Source organism: Protopterus annectens, chromosome 2.part1, assembly GCF_019279795.1.
Source record: "Protopterus annectens isolate FY-2018-M chromosome 2.part1, PAN1.0, whole genome shotgun sequence".
Classification (NCBI taxonomy): domain Eukaryota; kingdom Metazoa; phylum Chordata; order Ceratodontiformes; family Protopteridae; genus Protopterus; species Protopterus annectens.
Genome location: NC_056729.1, coordinates 400,324,067 through 400,349,153, shown reverse-complemented (window position 1 = coordinate 400,349,153; position 25,087 = coordinate 400,324,067).

The window sequence follows — 25,087 nt, the reverse complement described above, 5'->3', positions numbered from 1 at the left end:
CACCCCATGTGTGGGTCCCTCCCTGGTAAGGTCAGATCACAAATCTGCTTCATTTGAAGTAACAATTACAACTGACCCTCCCTCTGGAGCAAAAAGGTTAAAAAATTTCTCCAAAGCAAACTATAGCCTCTTATACAATGGCATAAATAGTTTCAAACCCCCACTCACCACTGACAGTGTTGTGTCCCATACTGAGAAGTACACTTAAGACTTTTATGAACCCCTACACAAGTGTATAGACTCAGATGTACCTGAACAGATTAAATCAGGATCCTCATGAAAAAAACAAACCACCCTGGTGGACATCCATCATAAATAGGTTACACAACAAGAGAAAAAAACTGCTGACTAAGAACAAGAAGAAAAGGTCTCAACAGTGGAAAGATACCCTCTACAGCTTGAATAAGCAAATTAGACATCTTGTTAAGTCCTCCAAAGCTAACTACAAAACCAAATTAGTATCCCTGGCTAAGAATAATTACAAGGCATTCTATAACTACATCTGAAATCTTAAAGGGAAGGCTCAGATTTGTGCCAAACTAGTAGCGGATGGGACCACTCATACAGAACCTGCAAAAATTGACAACCTGCTAGCAGATAGGTTCAGCAAAAACTTCATTCTACTGTCCCCACAAATCATACCCCAAAATATACTGTCACCAGTTGTCCAACTAGCATCTCTAATGAGTAGGTCATAACTGCTCTTTCAAAGACCAGAAACACAGGCTCTGTGGGACTGGACAACATCCCAAGCTGCTTACTAAATGGTCTAAAACAGGAGCTGGCAGAACCATTTGGTAGTCTCTTCAACCACAGTCTAAGTACTTGATTTGTATCCCCCAAATGGAAAACTGCAACTGTGATACCTTTGCATAAACAGGGTCTGTGAAGGATGCCAGCCTAGCCAAAGATAATTTATAGATAATTCTATCATTTGTAAATATCAATGTAAGACACAGGCTTGTTGTCTTAAATAGAAAAAAAATTACTATTAGATGTGGAAGTGAAAAAAATTAAACAGCAGTGCTCTCTACTGACCAAAGTAAAGCATGTGGTGACCCTTTGATGTAGACTGTGGTGCTGATGAGTCTAGATGAATAAATTATTTCTATTGTTTTAACCAAGAGTTAAATTGCTAGATTTAAATATGTAAATGTATTTTTATTGCTCTGCTTTCTGACCAGCTGCAAGATAACAAAAGGAGATGTTAAGAATGTAAATGCAGTTTCTGTTAGCCTGGGAACCCAGGGAAGTGTGAAGAATGATGTAATGTGAATCGGAACTACAATTTCAATTTAAACAGAGAGAACCAGAGATTATTAAGCATTTTTGTCTTGACCATCCAACTCATCAGCACTCTGCCTGTTTTCTATGTAAGTTATCTTAGACTTGTGTTTTCTTTTAGAAATAGCTAGGAACTAAAAATATTAGACTAAGTGTTTTTCTGTGATGACAGAGCTGTACTACTGAATTATTTTAAGTATTTCTCTGTGATCTCTGAACTCTTGACTAGCATTGTGTATTAAGAAGTATTGTCTTGTGTTTTTATTATTTATTATTAAATATTTTAAAACCTTTCAACTGTGGCTGTTTTGTGTAGAGATAATTTAGGCTCTAGAGTACATTGCATATTGATAGTGATTACTGTACCATGTCACTCTAATAAGCCTTGACTGTTTAGTTATACTACCAATTGGATAATAATATAGCACAGTAATAATTGGACACCCTTTTAAGGGCCTTTGAGTAGCTGATAAATATTAGCTGGGTGGTGGCAGGCAGTACTACTGTATAGTCTGGGTAATAGGGGCACAGCTGGAGAATCTGTGCCAGCCTTTCCCAGGAGTGTCAGTGTGGTTGTATAAACTCTTATCTCAAAGTATGTGTGTCAGCTACTTAGGCAGGGACATGAAGCATTGGATGGATAGAGCGGGTGCTGGAGGTTTTAGCTTGCCCAGCTGGCTGAGATCTGGACCCTATAGCTGTGCCAGTGGGGAGTCTTATTATGGACCTGGAGAGCAAGGGAGCGACCAGCCCTGGACTGGCTGTGATCTATGTGTGCTCTTAAGGGAAATTTCACTTTACTGTGTGTATTTGTTATCCTTTCTTCATATATGAGATGCCTTCTCTGGTGTTAGCGGTGAGGAGTGAGGCTCCTTGATTGCTGGCCCAGGGCACGGGTGTCAAATATTAATTGTTTGGCAGTGGTGGGATATCCACACCATATATTAATTGTTTGGCAGTGGTGGGATATCCACATAACTTATTAATTGGTTGGCAAATACTTATTGGCTTGTAGTGGTGTGGGCAGAGTGAATTCCTGTAGCTTGTGTACAGTGAGCTTTGAAGGTGTTTTGTACTCTAAATCAGCCATGCAGTGAATACTCAGAGTTCAGATCACAATTGTTTTATTTCTTTTGTTAGCTTAGCTAGTCAGGGTGAGCAGGCAGCATGTCAGCAGAGGAGTATGGAAAGCTGACAAGGAGCCAGCTGGCAGAGATGTGCCAGGCTAGGGGACTGGTGCATGGAAACCTGACTAAGGCAGACCTGATTGCAGCCTTTGTTACAGCTGCATCAGCAAACAGCAACCAGGAGGACAATCAGAATGGCAGTGGAGATATAACACTTTCAGAGAATGGACAGCTCAACCTTTCTGCAGAGGACTTAAACATTTATCTGGAGCTAAAGAGACTTGAGTTGGAGGCCAGACGTTTGGAGGTAGAAGCTGAGGAAAAGGTGAAGCAGAGGAAGCATGAGAGAGAAATGCTGACTCTTTGCCAGAGTCATGGAGGTAATGGGTAAGGGAGTAATTGGACCCCAGAAGCACAACAGATCAGTAACTTTCTTCCGCAGTTTAATGAGGGGGATAATTTTGATAGTTTCATTCATATGTTTGAGAGGGTATGCAAACAGTATAGTGTTGACCAAAGGCTCTGGGTATGGTTACTGACCCCCTTACTCCATGGTAAAGCTGTAACTGTATTGTCTAAAATGTCTGACATTGCATGTTTTGATTATACTGCTGTAAAAAAATGTCTATTAGAGTTTTTTAAGCTAACGTGAAATGCATAGGAAAAAGGTTCATGAGCATAGATGCAAGGCAGATGAAAGTGTGTGTGAATATGTTGCTGAACTGAGCACTTATTTCCATAGGTGGATGAGTGGATGTCAGGTCACCAGTTATGAAGGGCTGGCAGACCTTTTGGTGAGGGAACAAGCCCTTAGCACTTTGCCTGAGGACATGTAGATCTGGTTAACTGATAGATAATGTGCTACTTCAGATGAGTTGGGGAAGAAAGGAGACCTATCCCTGGCAAGCAGGGCAGCCCTGCACAGGAAGGGGACCCCCAGTACTGCTCATGGGTCTAAAGGAACCCATGGTGGGCAGCACAGACTGCCCCAACAGAATCTGCCAGTACCAAGGGAAGCCACTAGTCCAGGTACACATCCAGGAGCTAGGGTTAAATGTTATGAATGCAAACAGTGGGGTCATGTGGCATACAGGTGTCCACAGAGGCAAGCTGGGGAACAAAAGGTGAGGGAGCCAGTAAGTGGGAAAGACAAAATGCCAATATTAGGTTGTCTTGAGACAACAGGGGTACTAAACTAGCATCCTGCAGATGTCCTGAGAGGGAAGAATTTGGATGAGGCAGTACCATGTGCTTATGCAGTTACATGCAGTCAGGCTAAGAGAAAGGCATGAGGGTCTGGTAGCCTGGGGGAGACCCAGAGAGATTGCATGCTTGCAGCCAGGACTGGTGGGGTGGTTACTTCAGGGAGGGAGCTACTCTGTAGCAGTGAAATGGAAGGTGTGCCACAACTGCTTGTGGGTACTGATGTTTCCTTGGATAGAGGGACTGCAAAGGTAGAGGTGAGTAGTAGTACCCAGTCTGACAGTGAGGCACCACTGTCCCTGTGGAAGGGGAGCTGGAAAGGGTTACAAGGAGAAAGTTGAGACAGGCTCAGCTCTCAGACTCTACATTGCAAGGCCTGAGGCAGGTAGCTAGGGAGGCACCTGATTCTCAAGAAAAGGGGGAATCTATATACTGGGACAAAGGGGCACTATATACAGAGTGGACCCATGAGAGGGGTAGATAGTGAGAGAGTATAGCAGTTGGTAGTGCCTAGAGCCTACCATCTGGTGCTTCTAGCCAAAGCCCATGATATTCCCTTTGCAGGTCATATGGGCATAACACGTACAAAGAGGCATATTATGCAGAACTTCTATTGGCCTGGAATTTCCAGAGATGTAACAGGGTACTGCAGGATCTGTGAGCAGTGCCAAAAGGTAGGCAAGGCAGGAGACATGGTGAGAGCTCCTTTGATGCCTTTGCCTGTGATTGAGGTGCCATTTCAGGAGGGTAGCTATGGATATTGCGGGTCCTCTGAGTACCCCAAGTTTCACAGGGAAAAAATATATCCTAGTGGTAGTGGATTATGCTACACGATACCCTGAGGCAGTGGCTTTGTCCTCCATTGAGGCAGAGAAGGTGGCAAATGCGTTGTTAGATATTTTCAGCAGGGTAGGTTTCCCAAAAGAAATCCTGACTGACAGAGGTGCCAATTTCATGTCAGACCTGCTGGCTTGTCTGTAGAAGTCCTGTGGGGTGAAGCACATGAAGACCACCCCCTACCATCTCTAGACTAATGGTCTTGTTCAGAGGTTAAACTCTACAATCAAGTCCATGCTACGGGAATTTGCAGATCAGTTTAAGAGGGAGTGGGACAACTATTTACACCATTTGTTGTTTGCTTACAGAGAGGTTACCCAGGAATCCACAGGTTTTTCACCCTTTGAGTTGCTGTATGGGCATAGGGTGAGGTGACCTGTAGATTTAATTTGAGGTGAGTGGTATGGAGAGTGCGAGTCTCACAAGTAATCTGTTGTGGCATACATCCTAAACTTCAGGAAAAGGCTTAGAGAACTCATGGGCTTGGCCCAGGAGAACCTGGCAGAAGCCCAACAACAGAAAAAGGTGTGGTATGACAGGAATGCTCTAGCTAGAGAGTATGCTGTGGGGCAGCAGGTAATGGTTCTCATTCCTGTCAGACACAACAAGCTGCAAGCAGCTTGGGAGGGACCCTAAAAGGTGGTAAGAAAGGTAAGTGATGTTAATTACATGGTGGAACTGCTAGGCAGAAGGCAGGGGCACAAATTGTACCATGTTAACATGATGAAACCTTACCATGATAGGGAGGCCCTTGTGCTGAGCATTTGTAGTGGATTACAGGAGGAGTCTGATGGAGATCGGGGACTGATCTCCTCAGTGAGGCTCGGGCTGACACCTCAATGGAAGGGGTAGCAATATCCCAGCAGCTATCCCCTATCCAGGTTCAAGAAATCGGAGCAGTGTTGCAGGAATATGAGGACATGTTCACTGGGAAACTGGGGTGCACCTACCTGAAGCAGCACCAGGTGGATATAGGACCACGAAGGCCTATTAGGCAAGCCCCTTATAGAGTGCCTGACAGAGTCAAACAGACTCTGAGGGAGGAGATACAGGAGATTTTGGAGCTAAGGGTGATTCAAGAGTACAACAGTGCCTGGGCTTTCCCAGTGGTGCTGGTGCCAAAGAAGGATGGCAGCACCTTGTTCTGTGTGGACTACAGGAAATTAAATAGTCACACAGAGTCAGATGCTTACCCCATGTCTAGGACAGATGATGCCCTAGAGCAGCTGGGTGGAGCTAAGTACCTTACAACCATTGATCTTACCAAGGGTTACTGGCAGGTGCCCTTGACTCCCAGTGATAGAGAGAAGTCAGCCTTTGTGATTCCTTTTGGATTGTATGAGTTCACAAAAATGCCTTTTAGGATGAAGAATGCCTCAGCGACTTTCCAGAGGCTGGTAGATCATATCCTAGTGGGAGCAGGAGGGTTTGCCCTTGCTTACCTAGATGATATTGCCATCAACAGCCATTACTGGCCAGAGCAGCTTCAGCATGTCAGGGAGGTGCTGGGTAGACTACAGAGGGCAGGGTTGACCATTAAGCCGAGTAAATGTCAGGTGGGTATGGCAGAGGTCTCCTACCTAGATCATAGTGTGGGGAGTGGTAAGATAAGGCCAGAACCTGCCAAAGTGGAAGCTATTCAGGCATGGCCTGCACCTGTTACTAAAAAGCAGGTGAGGGAATTTTTAGGGACAGCAGGGTACTACAGAAAGTTTATTCCCAGTTATAGTACTATAGCTGCTTCCCTCACAGACCTGACAAGGAAGAACAGGCCAGATAAGTAGTGTGGACCCCAGCATGAGAGCAGACATTCCAGAAGCTTCAATAAGCTTTGAGAGACCACCCTGTGTTAGCCAGTCCAGATTATAGCAAAGAATTTGTTGTGCAGGTGGATGCTTTGACCCATGGGGTGGGGGCTGTACTTAGATTTCTTCAGAGGGAGAAGAGCACCCAGTGGTTTATCTCAGTTGTAAGCTCCAACCCAGGGAGGAATGCTATGCAGCTGTAAAAAAGGAATGTCTAGCCATAGTGTGGGCACTGCAAAAACTTCAGCCTTATCTGTATGGAAAGAAATTCACTGTTATGACAGATCACAACCCACTAACATGGTTACGCAGAACCAGCAAGCAAAATGCCAAGTTGCTAAGATGGAGCCTGGGGTTGCAAACATATGATATGTCAGTGCAGCACCAGAGTGGGATTAGCAATGCTAATGTAGATGGGCTCTCAAGACAGGGAATGGGGTAAGGTACACTCAGATAGACCTAACCCTCTCAAGCAGCATTTCTCAAGGGTCACTTGAAAAACTAGCTTGAGTTCTCCGGGGGTGGGGGTGAGAAATGTGAAGGCTGCCAGCCTAGCCAGAGAGAATTTTATAGATAATTCTATAATTTTTAAATATCAATGTAAGAAACAGGATTGTTGTCTTAAGATGTGGAACTGAAAAAAATGAAACAACAGTGCTCTCCACTGACCAAAGTAAAGCATGTGGTGACCTTTTGATGTAGACAGTGGTGCCAAAGGGTCTGGATAAAGAAATTTTTTCTATTGTTTTAACCATGAGTTAAATTGCTAGATTTAAACATGCAAATGTATTTTTATTGCTCTGCTTTCTTACCAGCTGCAAGATAACAAAAGGAGACGTTAAGAATGTAAATGCAGTTTTTGTTAGCCTGGGAACCCAGGAAAGTGTGAAGAATAACATAATGTATAGCCTGGGAACCCCAGGAAAGTGTGACGAATGATGTAATGTGAATCAGAACTGCAATTTCAATTTAAACAGAGAGAACCAGAGATAATTAACATTTTTTTGTCTTGACCATCCAACTCATCAGCACTCTGCCTGTTTTCTTATGTAAGTTATCTTAGATTTGTGTTTTCTTTTAGAAATAGCTAGGAACTAGAAATATTAGACTACATGTTTTTCTGTGATGTCAGAACTGTACTACTGAATTATTTAAGTATTTCTCTGTGATCTCTGAACTCTTGACTAGCCCTGTGTAGTAAGACATATTATCTTGTGTTTTTATTATTTATTATTAAATATTTTAAACCCTTTCAACTGTGGCTGTTTTGTGTAGAGATAATTTAAGTTCTAGAGTACATTGCATATTGATAGTGATTACTGTACCACATCACTCTAATAAGCCTTGACTGTTTAGTTATACTACCGATTGGATAATAATATAGCACAGTAATAATTGGACACTGTGAGTAGCTGATAAATATTAGCTGGGTGGTAGCAGGCAGTACTACCGTATAGTCTGGGTAATAGGGGCACAGCTGGAGAACCTGTGCCAGCCTTTTCCAGGAGTGTCTGTGTGGTTGCATAAACTCTTATCTCAAAGTGTGTGTGTGTGTGTGTGTGTGTGTGTGTGTGTGTGTGTCAGCTATTTGGGCAGGGACATGAAGCACTGGTTGGACAGAGAGGGTGCTGGAGGTTTTAGCTTGCCCAGCTGGCTGAGATCCGGACCGTATAGCTGAGCCAGTGGGGAGTCTTATTGGGGACATGGAGATCAAGGGAGTGACCAGCCCTGGACTGACTGTGATCTCTGTGTGCTCTTAAGGGAAATTGCACTTTACTGTGTGTATTTGTTATCCTTTCTTCATATATGTGACGCCCTCTCTGGTGTTATTGGTGAAGATTGAGGTTCCTTGATTCTGGTCCAGGGCACAGGCATCACAGGGTCCCTCAACTGACCTTGGGAATTATAGACCCATAACCCTAACCAGCCTTGTATCTAAGACTATGGAAATAATCATCATGGAGCTAATCAACAAGGATATAGGAAACCTTCAGACTCTTGACCTGATCCAATCTGATTTTGCTAAAGGCAGATCATGCTTGTTAAACCTGTTGTACTTCTTTGAAAATATCACCAAAGCCTTGGATGAAGACAAAACAGTGCATACTGCCTATCTCAACTTAGTCCAAGACCTTTGACACTATCCCCCATTCAGGCATCATTGATAAACTCACTCAGCTGGGGGTAAACTCATATGTCATTCAATGGGTAGCCAATTGGCTCACCGACAGAATGCATACAGTCAAAGTGGAGGATTCCACCTATATCAATAGACCTGTTGCTAGTGGTGTTCCAGAAGGATCTGTTCTGAGTCCAATTCTGTTTGGAATCTATTTCTCAGACGTTCAGGTTAAAATAGATGTTCTGTGGCATACCAAGTTCACTACTGACTGCAAACTGCTGCAATCATTGAAACCCAAAATGATGTCAGCATACTACAAAAAGGGCTTACACAGACAATTGATTGGTGCCAAAGCCACAGACCCAAACTTATCGTAAAAAAAAATGTATTATCATCCCCTTCAGTAAAGGTGAAGTCCCAGCAAATCACAACATCAACAATACTCCTCTAAGTTCAAACCCAGTGGTAAGAGACTTGGGAATGCAGTTGATAGCAGCCTTAACTTTAATCATCATGTGTCCACAGTAGTGAGGAAGGCCTTCTACATTGCCCATCTCATAAGTAAGGGAAGAGCATCCAAAACAAAGGAGGTTGTAACCCCTCTGTCTTCATCACTCATCTGACCAATAATAGAGTACAATGCTCCCTTCTGTATGTACCTCACCAGACATCTGCAGCAGCTAGAAAGACATAAGAGGTTTCTCATCAAGAAAATTCAAGGCCTTCATCACATGACCTACACAGACAGACTGAAGCCACTGCCACTATAGTCTGTATCATATAGACTGCTCAGAGGCAACCTATGCCCGGCCTACAAGGCAGTCTTGGACCCTGCCTTAAAGGAAATGATGCACATCCGCATATCTAAAGGGACTAGAATCAGTCACTCTTGAGACCTTAACCTAGCCTACAACATAAACATGACTTGCTGGAGAGACTGATATGTCTCCCAGAGGCTGCCACTCTTCTGGAACAAACTTCTAATTCAAGTTAAACAAATCTCCTTAATGATCCTATTTAAGTGTAACTTGGACAGTTGGTTCAGAAACTGTAAGTTCATCCTGGGGATTTCACCTATGTCTCTCTTGAAAAGGGACAGTCAGTGCTGATCATAAATCCACATGCTAATATAGACTATTTTTCTTGGTCTATGAGGGAAACAAGGGTAAAGCATGGCTTGGTTTGTAAAGGCCCTAGGAGCAGTAGCCTAGTAACCGCCTATGATGCTATGACCCTATGAACAGAGGGGAATTACATGACACATGAATGTCATTGACATGCTGAGTTCAGATAACAGTGCACAAGAACAGTATATGAATAATGGAATATTTGTACAGCATACATTTTGTTCATATAACATATTGGAAAATAGGAATGGCTCAGAAATCACAATCTCCTTTTGCTAGAATCAAACCCATGCCATCAATGACCTGTGTATTAACTGTGTATGCCACAGAAAAAGGCCTAACACATGTACAAGGAGGATCACCCTTGAAGGGAATTATGCACTTTGATATTCTAATAGTTATGCATCCCATATGTAGGTGTGTGTGGTATTTGAAATGTGGAAGCGCATTTTGACTTATGTAATGCCCTTGCATAACGTACTCCTGCCTGACATAGTTATTGTGCCGACAGATATGAACAAATGCAAACTCCACACCTTGATGCAAAGTATTCCCTAGATCTATGTATTATTGGCATCTGCTACAGGATGTAGCAGTAAATTAAGAAAGGATCCCTGAGAATGAAGGTCATATTTGCATGTCAGACTTATGACAATTAATTGAATATGCTCATGTGCACACAAATGTGATAATTCTTATATCAATGTTCTGTGATTAAGGACAGCTTTTCTGTATGTCTGTACATATATCACCCAAGACCTGGAGCACACTTGTGTACACGACAGTACTCAATGCAGGTGCCAAGTAGCACTCTCACCATTACTTTAGCAGAACAAATGTGTATTTTCAGTAAATCGGAAGCATGTTCACATATGTTCATGTAACATATCAAGGGATAGCATTGGCATGATGTAATGTTGTCATGTGACATCAGTGCATTCACACAAAATGAATACCTGTACTCAAATTTCACATCAAGCTGTACAACTCTTCCAAATAACAAGATTGATATTAATCACATTCGTCACAGTGGAACTGTTATTACAGCTGTTGGACTCCACCTATCTAACATAATTCAATCAGTTGTACTTTATTTGCCCATAATTTTTATCTACTAAAATTGATGGGGGAGGCCCCTGTCACTCTATATGTATAAAGTATAATTGGTGGGGGGGGGTCTTTCCTGCAGAACAGTTAAGGATACAAATGCTGACAGTCACTCAATGCTGCTTTGGAACACTTGCCTAAGTGCTGAGAAAATCAGCACTATAGTGAGACCAATGAATGTGCTATGGTTTAAGTGCAACGTTAACTGTTGTATGTGTAGTTATGTGAAAACATTACATCATGTGTATGAATCAAGGAATATATGTCCCTGTAATTACTTAGAAAGAGTCATGCTGTATGTCAAACAACATTGCCTGATGCTATGTATACCCAAATACACCTGTAGTGCCCTGCTGTTGTCATGTAATGGTAAAACAGTTATGCACAATGTGGATATAGTCCTGCATTGAAACATAGGCAACAATATACATTATATTATTTCATGTCCTCGGTCCTAATAAGGTGTTTCACTACAACTGACATCCTATTCAAATGACAGCCTCAGTCTTCAATACAGCCTTTCCAAAGGAAATATAGAATACATTATTGTAACAGGAAACACCATCTGCACATAACATAGCACATGTGGTTGATAATACTGTTAGCAACATGTACAGTGACTGTAAGCAGTGAAGTTGTGATGTGGACTACATTGCTAACATCACAAGCTAATGAAGGTTTGCTGAAACATAAGGGCAGCTACAGATTAATTTGATGATTGTGACACTGCACATTTTAATGGATGACATCACCATTGTGTATTACCTTCATGTTTCCACTAAAAAGTGTCTGTATAGCCCAAGCACACTGTACACATATAGCTCATATATGTATTTGCAGCCTGTTCTGCATAGTAGGAGGAAGAAACACACAACCACAAATGACAGTCATTCCTGTATTCAAACTCCCTACCAATGCACTGTAACAACCTACATACAACTGTATTATATGCACATGCCACAGGAGAATCTGACTGCATGTGAGCCACACTGAATTTTAAAAGGATGACACCAGCTGTATCATGCAAAGGAGGTGTGTGTGTGTGTGCAAAAAATCACTTCTAATGCTACTTGGAATGCAAAATGTTGTCAATACTAAAAAGTGTAACACACTCCTCATCAATTTACATTCACACACACATGCACAGTCAGGAGAGTCTCACTGCAGTATTTAAAATCCCTACCTACAAGCTGACACAATCTACAAACAAGTGTATTATATGCACATGCCACAAGTGAAGTCTGATTGCATGTGAGCCAACTGCATGTTTGAAAGGATGACATCAGCTGTCTCATGCAAATGAGATGTATGTGCAAAAATGACTTCTACAACCATCTGGAATTCTAAATGTTGTCAGTACTAAGAGGTGTAATACACTCCTACATCCATTTACATTCAAACATGCACACATACACACAAACATGCACACAGATAGTCAGGAAAGTCTCACTGCTATATTCTAACTCCCTAACTACTGAATGACACAATCTGCACACAAGTGTATTATATGCAAGTGCCATAGGAGAGGTCTGACTTTAATGGTGTGAGCATTATTGAAATGATGACCTTATCAGTCTGTTGCAGGCAGTATGCTTTTGTGGACAGAGTAAAAAGGGGATGTGTGATTGATCTGACCATGTAAGTGTTTCTCCTGAGTGGGAAGTCAAATGAGCACAGCTGCTGAAATATTCCTCCACTGATGCAATACACCAACCATTACACACACAAGCTGATTATTACAAGGTTACACTCCATACCAATTTAGTTATACAACCTAGAGCACACAGTACTTAACATAAGCACCACCACAGAAGTCTGACTTTGATAGAGTGAGAGTACAATATACAGAGGATAATGCCAGTGCTGTGTTGCTGAGAAGATGTTAGCAGAAAGGTCTGACATTGATGAGGACTCATCCTGCAGTGTAAACTTTACTCCAGGCTGCTATTTTATTGAGGGCAGCAGTACTTAAAGTCATATTTACACTAATCCATATTCACACACAAGTTGACTGCCATGAGATTAGAACTCCCTACCTAGCTAGAGGACACAGTACATAATCCAAGTGCCACTGCAGAAGTCTGACTTTCCTACTGTGAGAGTGTACGTTACTTTATAGAGAATGACATCAGTATAGTGTTGCAGAGAAGATGATGTTGAGAGAAGGGTCTTAAATTGATGTTGACTCACTTTGCAGCACAAAATTAACTCCAAGCTACTAATGTATTGCAGGCATTGGTAGTTAAGATTATACCTGCATAACTCCATTTATACACACAAGCTGATTGTTCTGAGATTAGAATCCCCTACTTATATAGCTATGTAAGTTAGAGGACACTGCACTCAATGCAAGTGCCACCACAGACGTCTGACTCTAACAGTGTGACAGTGCACTTCATACAAAATGACATTAATGTGGTGTTGCATGAGAAGATGATGCTGGAGAAGGAACTGAAATTGATGTGGACTCACCCTACAGTGTAAGATTAACTCCAGGCTACTACTGTAATTGTGCACAGCAGTAGTTAAGGGCATATCTGCACAACTTCATACACACACACACACACACACACACACACACACACACACACACACACACACACACACACACACACACATACATTGACTGCTGTGAGATTAGAATCCCCTACCTATGCAATTTAGAAGGTGTAGTACTTAATGCAAGCACCACTGCAGATATCTGACTTTCCACTCCGAAAGTGCAGTGTAGATAGGATTAGCATCTCATTCTATGTCAGAGAATATATTGTGATGTTGAAGGTTTTATGCAAATCCATATTTGTTGATAAGACACAGTAAGGTCAATGTTATGATCAATAATGTACAGATACTGCTGACCTATGTCTGCTATGTTGTCAATAATGTATACTGCAGAACTAAGAGTGACATTTACCTACTTTTCTAATGTATATGAGACACACATAACTGTGAAGCACAGGATGGACAATGAATCATTCCCAAATCATCAGGTTTTGATGATATGTAAACCATACTGAATGGTACTGATATTAACAATGGTATGTGCTCATGTATGGGCAATGTGGACTGTCAATACCAAGCAATACTTAATGTTCCAATGTAGAAGGGATAAAAATGATGATTTATTTGTGTCAAGGCTATATGTGGTTGTATATTGTTTGTCAGTGTCAGTGCTACAGTGCAAACCCTACTGTCTAGAATGAAGTGTTCAATTAATCACACAGTTCACTACATTTCACATGAGTAGATTAAACAATTTCCATCTAATGAAGTAATATCTTCCAGTAGGAATACTTATTTTTGTTTCAAGTCACTTCCATAAGCACAAAGCTGAGAAACATATCTGTGTGGATGTCGGCAAAGTGTTAGTGCATGTATCTGTAACCTCTGAAGTATTGAACCCGGACTATCAAGTATCAGTGTTTAGTGATGTTCAGTGGTGCTCCCTGGCAACCTTTACAAAAATAAAATGACAGAGGAAATGTTCTAATTCTGATTACATTTAGAACAAATTAGCTTTATCTTCACATGTGGCATAAATATGCTCTGTTTGTTTTGGTATACCTTTTAATGTTAGCTCTAAAACTCAAAACAGAAATGAAGCATTGTGCTTCCTTCCCCATCTGTGGGACAGCATGCTGTGAGCAAACCAAGTTCTCTGCTGCTGGAGAGAGTGAAACATGATATTTGTTGTGCCTTCTACAGCACAAACATACTTAGCTGAAATGCACTGCCATCAGCACTCTGGACAGTACTTCAGAAAATCCACCAGTTAACCGTTCTTTCTGTATGACACAAGGTGTAAAATCTCTGAGCTAAATGAAAAAGCAGAGATGAAGCAGAGTTCGACTCCAGTATGCAGATGATTTTGCAAAAAGTGTCAGAATGTGATTATTCTATTAACTTTTTGTCATGGCTTTAAAAATATCTTGAAATGACTATTATAAATATGTTGCTTGGCAGAATTTGTATGTAATAGCCACAGACATAATCTTTTATGCCTACTATACATGAGACATGCTTCAAAGGAAATCACAAGTTAACTGGGTGTACAATGAGGTGTAAGGTAGGCACTCACCACATTATGCAATAACACCTAAAATGCCATTTAGCATTGCATACTACATTGGCTCATTGCCAGATTTGTGCAACTGCTGAGCACTACAAATGATAAAATATAAGGTGCTTAAAGAGATACACAGGCAACTCATTCACAGGAGAGAGACATAAAAATAGGCAGTATGACTTTCACCTATTGCTGGATATGATCCATTGTCAAGATAAAAAAATAAGTTTACATAGTAGATCATTATCTCTAAACTTCATCAAGGAAATCCTACTTCACACATGTCGAAATCATACCTTTGAAGGGACAGTGATATCCTATGTAGCCAATGGAAGATGTAGCTTGTATTCTTCAGCAAAGTAATGGGAGACAGACAATGTCATAATAGTACATTTACACCCATCAGCCCAATGAATAGTCAACAGTACAAAGGGGTGAGGGAGAGGGGAGGGTGAAGGAAGACACAGATATAGGGGCACATATGAATGAGTGCTGTTATGGGTCATTAATGTACTTCCTAATGGCATGTCCCCAGTAGTAGTCAGTCAGGCTCTGTATCAGTAAGTAATAGCTGTGGTGGTGAAGAAACTGTAGGACAGGCAAAAACTGCTGATGACATAGAGTAAGGGTGGTTTAGTAATTTGTCCTTATGTTCCTGGATGTGTTTACAAATGCTTTTTTTGCAACAGTATTCAAAATCTGTTAATGAAAGTTTGTTAGAGGATAAAAATTAAGATTTATGTCATTAAACATTTCATAGATATATAACATCACAGTAAGAAATAATGTTACATCCAGTAGTCAAATTACTGTTTGTGTAACTGTTTCAAAGTATTGCCTTTATTTTGTCTTTACTCTATATTACAAAAGCTTAGCTTGTTTAAGCACATTTGCTTGAGGATAAATGGACTACTGCAAGTGATGGCAACAACTAACCAGGTTTTTGCTATAGGACATGAACCGCCACTTTGCCAAACTCCATGTAAAGGCTGAGGACAAAACGTGGAGGCTTTCTTATGGGCCATTTCTGGCTCTGTGTGCTGTCTTGGCTTGGTCCTTTATTCTATATCATTTAATACAGATTGGTCAGTATACTTAAACAACAGAGGGGAGTCAGCAGTCCTAAACTCATCCTCCCATTGGCTAAGGAGGTCCTTCTTATGCTGTTTTAAGTCACTATACTGATGACAACAATTCTGTCCAGTGAGTGGGATGCCAGTTGTACTGGAAATAGCATTGGCTAATCTGTTCCAAGCCTCAGTCTTAAACTGTGACCCAGCATAGTCATCCTGCAGCAGGCTATGGCTGTAGCACATCATGAGGAATGCAACAAATAAACCAAAAAGTTGATGAGTGGATCAAGGACACAAAAAGTCCCAAGTATAAATAAAAAATGTCCACAAAAAGCTGAACAGCTGTTTATTCCAACACAAATAAAAGTACAGGTAAGTGCTTTCACGGTCTATTCCACTTCTTCAGACCAAAGATGCTTAGCAAACCCAGGTACAAAATTTAAATATACTAACAACCAACCAAATCACATAATTAAAAACAATAAAATCAGTGAGTTAATGGTCTACTCTTCAGTGCTGGTTTTAAAGGTATACACTCATTCAAACCAGGCTCACAGTTAGCTCCAAAATCTATTATCCACCTCAATTCTTTAAATTCAGTTTTATTAGTAAGATCCCCTTCTCTAATATTCTCCTGTAGCAGACTCAATACTAAAAACTTAAAGGAATGTTCAGTTCCATTTCCAATTACATGTTTCGCTAGTGCACTAGCTGTTTTTTTATTTCTAATATAATTACAGTGTTCCATTATTCTCTCTTTAAGTGTACGATTAGTCTTCCCTATGTAGAATCCAGTGCAACTCCTGCATTGTGCTAGGTAAACCAAATTTTTAGATTTACAGTCTGCATAAAAATTAAAAAAGATACGCTTCTGTGTTCTCGGATGTTCAATATAAAGTGTGCTCCATATGGAGCTACATACTTTACATCTACAACAAGGAAAAGTACCTTGCCTTTCTGATTTAACCCTATCCTGAGGTAAACACCCTTTGTAACACAGGTGCTGCTTCAGGGATTTATTTTATTTATTTATTTTATTTATTTATTGTCATTTGTTAACCAGGTTGGTCCAGCTGAGCCAAAAGCCCGTTCTCAGTGGAGACCCAAGGAGAAAAGCTCCAGTTACAATTACAATTGTTTGAGGCAAACATTTATATCAAAGATGGCATATAACAAGACAACTATACAACAAAGTGAAAATAATCAATTTAGCAGTTATGTACAGGTTTAAGTGTGTATCTATACAGTAGCAACAAGTAAGTCTGGATGTAGAGATTTATTTAACAGAAGTGGGATGTTGGTGTGTTGTAGTATTAGCACTATGGAGAGGAGCAGGAAATGAAGAAAGAGAAAGATATGAGATAAGAGAGTAGATTTAGGAGGAAAACAGAGGCTAGACAGAGAGGTGTGAGAGAGGAGAGTGGATTTAGCAAGGGGGTAGCTAGAATCAAGTTGGAGCTTGACAGAGACAGGACCAGGTGTTTAGGAGATGGTGCGTAAGTTCAAGTTTAACTGGGACTGATGAGGGATGTTTCTTATATTAAGAAGGAGGGAGTTCCAGGAGTGGGCTAGTGAGTATTTGTATAGTGACTTCCCTATATTTTTTCTGGGTTTGTAGATGTCCAGAAGATGTTTGTCAGATGTACAAAGCTGATGTTGGGGGTTGTATAGGGCTACAGTGTTAGAGATAGAGGGGCAGGAAGTAGGGTTATAAAGAACAGAGTGTGTTATATGTAGTTGAGGAAGGAGCAGCTGTTTGAGGAATTTAGGCCATTGCAGAGACGTCAGGGCAAAACAGTGGTGGGATTTATAGGGGAGACTGGAGGCAAACTTAGCTAATTTGTTATAGGTTTGCTCTAGTTTGCTGAACAGAGTTGACTGGAGGTTAGTAAAAAAAGGAGCAGCATACAGAAGACAGGTAAAAGGAGAGATATGGCTAGGGAAGGCTTGGAGGAGGGAGAAAGATATCTATTATTACAGTACAGGAGGCCAAGTTTTTGGTGGGTTTTCTTTATGCATTGATTGATACGTAAATCAAATTTTAGTTCATCATCTATGGCGACACCAAGTACTTTAGTATGTGGTTCATGTCTGATGATGGTATTATTAAGGGAGGTGATAGTGAAAGAGGATTTATGTTGTGTTAGTGTTTTAGGAAGAAAAAGTAGAAGTTTAGTTTTTGGGGGATTTAAGATTAGTTGATTATCAGTGAGCCAGGTTTCAGTGGAAGAGAAAGTGTTTTGAGTAAGAGAAAGGAGCTCAGGAATACTGTGGGCAGTAGTAATAAGGGTGGAATCATCAGCATATTGTAAGAGTGTTGAGAGATTAGTAGCAGAGTTACTAGTGAAGATATTGAACAGGAGGGGGCCCAAAATAGAGCCTTGGGGAACACCAGTGTAGACAGGTAGAAATGGGGAGGTGACAGTTTGCCAGCATACAGATTGTAGTCTATTAGTTAAATAACTAGTGAACCAGGCTATAGACGGGGAAAATGTCAGAAAGTTTAGTTAAGAGTTTAGAGTTAGAGACAGTATCAAAAGCCTTAGAAAGGTCATGGAATAGACAAGAAAGAAGTAAGTTGTTATCACAGGCTTCTGCTACAGTTTGGGTGAATGAGAGTAGAGCAGTTGATGTGCTGTGATGGGTTCTGAAATCGTGTTAGGTGGGAGTTAAGAGACTGTTGTCACACAAGTGCTTGAGTAGCTGACAATGAACACATTTTACTAGTATTTTGGAAAGTGGGGATAGTATAGCAATGGGACGATAGTTTGAGGGATCAGTGGAATTACCACCTTTATGGAGAGGAATTGTATAAATGGATTTCCATAAATCGGGGACAACAGACTCGGTAATGGAATGATAAATGAGGACAGAGGCTGGGTAGGGAATTGAATTGGCAGCAATTTTCAGGAAGTGGGGGGGGGTAAATTGTCTACGGAGGGAGAGCAGGGTTTGAGTTTATTTAGTTGAGATTTGATAAAGGCAGTGGGAACAGCTTGTAAGGAAAAGGAATTAGAAGAAGAAGGTCTGTGGGGTGAAGGCAGAGAATAGGATTTGGGAGTATGTTGAGTTAGGTTTAGGATTGTTTCTTTCTACTACACTTCTAAGTTGTTTCTCTAAGTACACTGATATCGTTTCAGTCAACCAACCTTTACTAGAGACTATTGGCCTCATTGGTGGATTTTCAATATCTTTGTGTACTTTGGGTAATCCTCTAAACGTAGGGATTGTAGGTCTTTCTATGAGAAAATATTTATATAAGTCAAACTCTATGACATTACACAAAAATAAGTCATATAGTGCATCGTGTACTCTGTTTATGATCTTATTTAACTGTATTAAAGCAATTGTTACATACATCTCCTTATCCTCTAAAAGTTCTTTCATTTTTAGGTCATACATGTTGGCATCTAAAATCACAATGGCTCCGACTTTATTGGTGGACCTAATCTCTATGTTGTTATTTGCTTGCAGTTCTTTGAGAGCTTTCTGTTCATCACTATTTAAATTGTGGAAGTCACCTCTAATTTTACTCTTACGTTCACTATAAAGTGCTAGCAAGTCCCTTTCACATGCCTTCTCAAATGTTTCAACTAAAGGATTTATTACTGGCATATAAGTGGAAGATTTTTTAAAAAAGTTGTTATTATTAATGACACCTACATTCTGTGTATCACAAAAACTCAATTTCAAGTTAACATTTCTTATAAACATCTTAAGATCTATTAAAAGATCTGTGCAATCTACATTTTTGGCTGGTATGAATGAAAGTCCCTTATTTAACAACTTTCTCTCATGTGCTGACAGTTCATAACTGGAAATATTAATAATTAATTCTGACTCACTGGTTTCAATGTTTTCTTTTGAAACTCTAGTCTCTCCTCTGGAAATTTACATTTCCGTGGACCCTGTTGTGGAGACCACGAAAACTTCCGATCGACTCCTATGGGTAACGGAAAAGGATGAAAAGTTGTTGTAGGTGTCGAAGTGGTTACTTTCTTCATAGTAGATATCTCCTTTCTACATGTATCCTACACCAAACTGTTAACATTGCTCGTTGAAGGCATTTGAGAAAGTTCGCCTACCACAACATGGTCGCTACTCATTGCTATCTCTTTTTCAAAGGCTAACCTCTCCCCTCTCGTTGACGACTCTGCTGACATAGTGGTAGGGGTGTGTGCTCTATTCAAACAGACTGTAGGTTGATTCTGTATAGTCGCTTGCCTCCTCCCTTGTTCACATGACCAAGCAAAGACATTCCCCTTCTGGAAATCTAGGAAGTCTCTTTCTAGTTTCTTCCTCTTATCCTGCAATAGCTTATTTTCTAGTAGCGCTAGATGAGTGCTCACTTCAAATAAAAATTCCTTCATTTCACCAATTGACATCAAGGTGTTCAATTCCTGCTGAAGTTTATTAAATTCAGTTATTAAATCAGTCTCAATACTTAAATATTGTTCTATCAACAACTTCATATAGCCATAGCTTGTGTCTATGTTTAACTGTTGCCACTTAGATAGCAGTTTGGGGTCTGTATTACCAAAATTAGGTATCTTCAAAATCCGTAGACCTCTGGGGACTATTTTGAAAGACAAGCCTCCATGTGTCTGCGTTGCCACTGTGTATGTTTTTGTTTATCCAAAACATGTTCCAACTTATGAGTTAATTGTAGAACATTGATATTATGACTAACATCAGTACTTCCTCTTTCATTGTTTAATAGCTCTGTTCTAGAGAGTTTAAGCAGTGGATTCTCATCGGCAATCATAAGCTTCTTAAAAATAGCTTAATTGTTATCAGTTACCAACTCCATTGTATGCGTACTCGGGTTAACGAACAACTGGTTATTGGTTCCTTCTGCCATGTCCCTTGCTTCTGTGGTCACAAATGTTCAGAAAGGAAAAGTAGAAAATACCACTCACAGGGATGAAGTGCCCCAAATAAAGTACAAAATAGTCAATCCAACAAGAAAACTTCTTGAGGCACACCACGGCAAACAAAAGCAATCCATTTATTAAACTAAAACATTGACATGAAGAAAAAATGTAAAAACAATCGGGTTCAACATGAACAGTTAGCACTTTCACATTTATCAAAATGCTTCCTCAGACTGTTAACAAAACACCAAAAATCCAACATTTTAAACCTCAACTCATTAACTCACTAGCCAATCAGTGTGTTAACAATTCATTTAAAGATTCATTTAAAGAGGTTCACCACATAAAAAATGATTACTTTGCTAATGAACACATAATTAAATTCATAAAAATAACTATGTAATACAACTATGTACGAAACAATAAAAGTGCTTATGAAAAAATATTCACAAAAAATAGGATCTATGAAAATATAAAAATATGTTAAAAAACACACTTAAAACTGCTTAAAGAATATGTACATATATTTGATAAATGTGAACGCGCTAACTGTTCATGTTGAACCCGATTGTTTTTACGTTTTTTCTTCATGCCAATGTTTTAGTTTAATAAATGGTTCGCTTTTATTTGCCGTGGTGTGCCTCAAGAAGTTTTCTTGTTAGAGCAGATTATATTAATTAAGGAGGTACAGGGGTGAATTTCTTTGGAAGGGGCTGAGGCTTTGCTCCTCACACAAAAGAAGAATGTCTTGGTCACTTTAACATAGGCTTTCTTTATAAGACAAAGGTTTTTGTCCAGTCTGTTCTTGGCCAGTGTGTCTAGTTTCCCCCAGCTGTGAGTGCAAATTAAATGGAAGTATTTATTACAATAAAGCAAAATCTCATCAAGCACAACTCCTTGGTATAATTTTGCATTATTCCATTCAATATATCCCATTTATATGTGATTAAAACAGCCTGTAATGCTTCGGTTGTCTTTATTTTATTTATTGTACTAAATGGCAGTAGAGCTTTTGGAATTAGTTATTTTATTCTTTCTTCTTTTTTCCTTGCTCAGATAAGATCCTGGCTAACACGATTCTAATTAGTGTCAAGAAATGTTCAAGGCCCTAAGGAAAAGTATAACTGCAATCGAATACATAAATGGAGTAATGTGAAAAAGAAGAAAATAGGTTAAGCAAATCTGCATAAATATTACTATGTATGATGGTTTAGTTTCAGTGCAATAAATTGCAATGTACTATGCCTCAAAAAGAATAAAAGGTGAGATGAAATATTTTCGACAACAGAAGTGGAAAGTTACTTTGAGGTAAATATTTCAGATGACGATGATGGACAGTCAGCTATTTGATATGGGATACTTGAGTAGAGAAATCATCAGATGAAAAGTGAAGTTGTTAACCCTTAACCGACAAGTGATAAAGCTACAGCTCAGGTTCTATGTGTAGTTTTAGAATCCCCTGACTGTAGGGATATCAACATGAAGCAGGTTGGGGGTTGGCATAACCTTACAGACCCAAGGTACAGGGTTTGATTCTCACTTTGAGAAGCATGGCTCAGCTTAAAAAGGCCCTCTGCAGTCAGTAGCCTAGTAATCATCTGTGAATCGATGAAACAGCCCAAAGAAGGGCAAGAAAAATAATGTAGAGCCAGAAGCAGAGGCCTTTTTTAGAAAAAAAATAGTCCACAGAGGAAAGGATAATATAAGACAACATGAGAGAAGCATTGAAGTATCTTAACTGAATTAATAAAGCTGTGAAATGTGGCATTAGTAGGAAACAAATGATTGCATCAGAACACAGGGTAACAATTTCAAAATGCTTGGGGGCATCTAAGGTATTATGTATGTTTTTGACAGAAAGTCTTATAGCTGCATAGAACAGCCTTCTACATGAGGTGGTTTGAAAATACTAAAGGAAATCAAGATGATATTGCTGCATGTAAGTCTGTCTTGAGAATGAACAGAATAACGTGAAATGGAAGTTTGCTTGCAGTGACAGCTAATCAGTAGAGTGTTGGAATTTCAGAAAATGTTTATCCACGTAATCATTACCTGCTGAGACATTGTTTTTTTCTGTGACGCTTGGAACTAAGTCATATTGTCACACAGAGGTCAACGGGCATCTAACTTCTGAAATGTCTGTTTAGTACTAAAATACAAACATGATGGCTGCCATTGAATAGATGAGTTTTCTTTAGTTCTCAGCAGTGTACAGTTGATACAACATTATGCAGCCTTCTTACTGCCATTATCTGTATTTGTTGTTTATTATTATAAATAACTTTTTTATTTGTTTCTTTTTCTGCTCAGGTATCAAGAAAAAGTGTATGGTGCAAATGAAATAGAGAAGAAGCAGCCAGTAAATGTGAAAGAAAGCTTATGGATTTCATTTGCAATGCCGGTACCTAAAAGCAATGTATATATATCCTTAGTAAGAGATGAAGTACCATGTGACAACCATCTTGTAGCATTCATACAGAAGACAGCAATGGATTTCTTTACTGATCCATCATCAAAGACCCAGGAAGAAAGAAAAACTGGCTTCAGCTAAATATTACATTCATCATATTGATGACTGCTGCAGTAGCATTAGCTATATGGGTTATATCCTGCCAAGGATGTAATGGCTGACCAGCTTCCCAAGCTTCAGGGCACCTTCCATGCACACAACCTGTGAAACAGTTCAAATTGAGCTGACTAAAAAACAAGTTTGGGTGTGAAGCCCTTTAGAGCTTTACTGCCAGTGAAGAGTATGCTCCTCGGAAGTTTGTGAGAAAAGACAGTTGGCTTGTGCGTTCCTTTGTTATGCAGATAAGTTCCCTTTAGGGAAAATAAGTTCCATTTTCAGAAATGTATTGATGGTTTATTACTTTTCTCTTCATGAAAGTTATTCTTAAGCTAGGAGTGTTGTTTTTTAATGGACTGTCTCAAGACTGTAACATACTTTTAAATAGACCACTATTTTTTTTTCTATCAGTTTTCTGTGGAGAAGTTGTGTTTATTTTTCCTTGGTGGGGCTGGCATACAGTTTGAAAGTGCTTTTCACTGTGTTTTTCGGTTAATAAAGTAACTTTTGTGGACTGGCAGTTTTCTGGCATTTGCTGCAAGTCTTCCCCGGGAAAGAGGCGCCATTTTTGGCTTGACCACGGACCACACTACCTGTTCCACTACTGGCCCTTTTCCAGCCACAAAAAGAAAAGGTTAAGCAAACAGCCTTTGCTGCCACAGTAGGCTGGTGAATTGCCTCATCCATATGTGGGTGAATGTGCTGTGGCTCTTTGTTTTACCTCAAACCACTCATCTTTTACCCCAGATCCCTCTGGTGTAGCACCTACAGCCACATACTATGAGGCTGCTGAAGTCTCCTCAGTGGGAAAGGGAGAGCTATTCTTCTCAGTCCTGGGAGAAGGAACTGTTATGCCAGAATGCTGAGACCATCTCTGGGGAAGCAGCTGCTGCCATTAGTAACATGTCTGGTCCCATTTTTCCTGTCAAAAATGAACAGAAAGCCAAGCATGTATCCACTCCTCACCAATTTTCTTTAGATAGGAATAGTTTCATGAATCTGGCTTAGGGCATTTTTCAGGCTGTTAAGCCTTCTTGTAAAGTAGTTTCTGGTAAAAGAAAGAGGGATTCCTCTTTTCCTGAAGAGATTCACAATTCTGAATTAGAACAGGAAGATGCAGGTATGGACTCAGGGCTTTTTCTTCAGATTTCTGATTTACATTCAGAGGAAAGCTTGTGTTCTCCCTGTGGGGGTTTCTTTTCCTCTGAGATTTTTGCTAGAATGTACCAGTGTTTTCAGTGGGAGAACACTGAGGTTTCTCAGTCCTTCAGAAAATACTATGAGTTGTTACAGAAGGATGTTCCATTAACTTATACCCATTCTTCCTGGCCTGTCTACTTTAGAGGATGAATGTGTGGCATACCTCTCAACTGTACAGATTTTCACAAAATGTCCAGATTTTTGCCTCATATTTTTGATCTATTTTTCATAAAATTGTGGTTTTCCGATAAATTATTGGCAAGTCATTAAAGACTGATGACACAAAATAATGACATACATTTAAGTTTCGGACTGCATACCCTTCAGAAAATTCATGCTAAAGCAAAACATGTTATTCTATCAAATTCTAAGTCTGTAAGAGCAATATTTAAAAATTGTCCCTATTTTTAAGCCTTTAGCACCCCATTATTAATGGCTTTGTGCAGATTTCTTGTTCTAAGAGGTTAAGAGGTATGATGTGTTGTACTGCCTACAGTTTTCCAGATAGCCAGCCAGCTGCCCCTAAAAAGACAGATAAGTATGTATAAAATTCCTCAGTCTTTTAAGATTTTTATATACTTTTCCCAAACCTGACCCAACAGCTATAGAATTAGTTGATCACACTGCTGCTAAGCACTTAGTAAATATCAATCCTACTCTTTCTGATAAGGTTGGGAAAATATTAATAGGTATGAG